The sequence below is a fragment of the Chrysochloris asiatica genome, unplaced genomic scaffold (assembly GCF_000296735.1).
Source record: "Chrysochloris asiatica unplaced genomic scaffold, ChrAsi1.0 scaffold00025, whole genome shotgun sequence".
Taxonomy (NCBI): Eukaryota; Metazoa; Chordata; class Mammalia; order Afrosoricida; family Chrysochloridae; genus Chrysochloris; species Chrysochloris asiatica.
This window is the reverse complement of record NW_006408543.1, coordinates 8,292,832-8,294,955: the sequence shown is the minus strand read 5'-3', so window position 1 is coordinate 8,294,955 and position 2,124 is coordinate 8,292,832.

Genomic DNA, 2,124 nt, shown 5'->3' with positions numbered 1-2,124 from the left:
ATGGTCTGAGGCATCTCTTGCCTGGGGGGCGTGGCCATCATGGGCTGAGAAAGCTCCTCCCCTCAAAGCAGGGAAGGCTGCTAAGAGGAGATACACCATGACCCAGAGGTTTACTGTGCTGATTACCCCTGGATCTTCTCCTGACCAGCCTCCTTCCTGTCGAAGGGATGATGGAGGGGCTTGGACAGGGACCCGAGGCCCTGGATTCACAGTATGACTCTGAACCATGGGTGAATGAAGAAAAGTCTCCATCACCCCTGAGCTTCCCACTCTGCCTAATCAGAGCTCCCAGCCAGAAAAGAGGTCAGGAAACCCCTATCTGGGTCGTGGGGGTGAGGGCAGGCACCAGACGAAACCTGTGATGAAGAGCTTGTCCATACATGGTGGCTTTGCTCACCCCATAATTATAGGAGTGAATGAATGAGGGGATCTATGAATGAGTGAGTGGATAAGTCCGTGAATTCAGCATACCCTGCCCCAGCACCCATTCTGCCCTATTCTCTGGGATCATGTTGGTGACTCTGACCAGACCTTACCCTTCGAGAGCTGAAAGTTTGCAGGGACAAACCTGCAAACTCGGACCAGAAGGTGCTGGTGGGCCAGGAAGGGCTTTTCCCAGCTGTCATTCCAACCCCAGAAAACCATGGTCTGTAAGATGTGGTGGCAGTTACTGGGGATTTCCCGGGCCAAGCCAGGAAGTGCAGGCCCTGGGCCAAGTCAGGAGTGGAGCTGGGTCAGACCTTCAAGAAACCCCATCAGCTGCAGGTAGCACTACTGGGTCCAAGGGGAGAAGCAATGCAGGTGAACAGAGGGGGAAAGGGTAGGTGTGGATGAATGGATATATGATGATGTATCAATGGGAGACATGTAGCAGGACAGATCGGTGGATGGGTGGGTGGATGCGTGGATAGAAAGTCAGAGGAACAGATGGAGGGATAGATCTAAGGGACAAAGTAGACAGGGATGGATGGGTGGATGAATAGAAGGATTGGCATGGATACAGGAATGGATCCATACATGGGTGGGTTGATGGAAGGATGGATTTCTGTATGTATGTGGCAAGATGTACATATAGATGGATGGATGGAGAGATAAATGTCAATGAATGGATGGATATTGATATGAAAAAATGGATAAATGGGGTAGTCAGTGGAAGGATGATACTTGAATGCATGATGGCAACATGTTGCTATGGGAAGGCAGGGAGGGAGGACCATGTACAGGAATGGATGGATGGGTGGATAGATGGAGAGTGGGATGTGTAAATGGATGAATAGGTGGATAGATGCATGAATGGATGGATAGATGTGTGAATGGATGAGTGGATGGATGGAAGGAAGGACCCATGGAGGGTTGGATAGATGGATGGATGGAGGCAGGGATGGATGGATGGATGGATGGATAACTGGATGGATGGATGGATGGATGGATGGATGGATGGATGGATGGATGGATGAATGGATGAGTGGATGGATGAATGGATGGATATATGGATGAATGGGTGGGTGGATGGATGGACGAGTGAGTGTATATATGTATGTATGTGTGTATGGGTGGATGGATGGATGGGTGGATATCTGGATGAATAGGTGGATGGATGGATGGACAGACACAGGAAGATGGATGCAAGCATGGAAGGGCATGTCTGTACATACATGGACAATGTACATGCATCTGTATGTGGATACATGTAACAGAAGGGTGGGTTCAAGGTTGAATGGATGGATGGAAGGATATAGGAGTAAGAGTTGGATAGATGGGTGAGAACGTGTAAGCAGGTGGGTAGATTCAGAAAGGGAAGGATGGATTGAGGATGAATGATTAAGGGATGGATGGAGGAAGAATGACTGGTTGGATTGGGGGCGCTTCCAGGTTGATCCATCCCTTGGCTTCCCAAATGCTAGTATCTTGCCCATAACCTTGAGTCCCTCTGTTTCAGAGACTGTGTAGCCAAGGGTTCACAGGGCTGTGGAGAGGGGAAGGGACCAGCGTCATTGACTCAGGCACCAAGAGGGGCTTGATACTGCTGCCACACTGTGAGTGTTCTGAGGGGAGGAGAGCCAACTCAAGCTGCGATGTCTCCCTAGAAGATAGGCTCTGGAACCAGGAAGCAGAGTGGCTTCT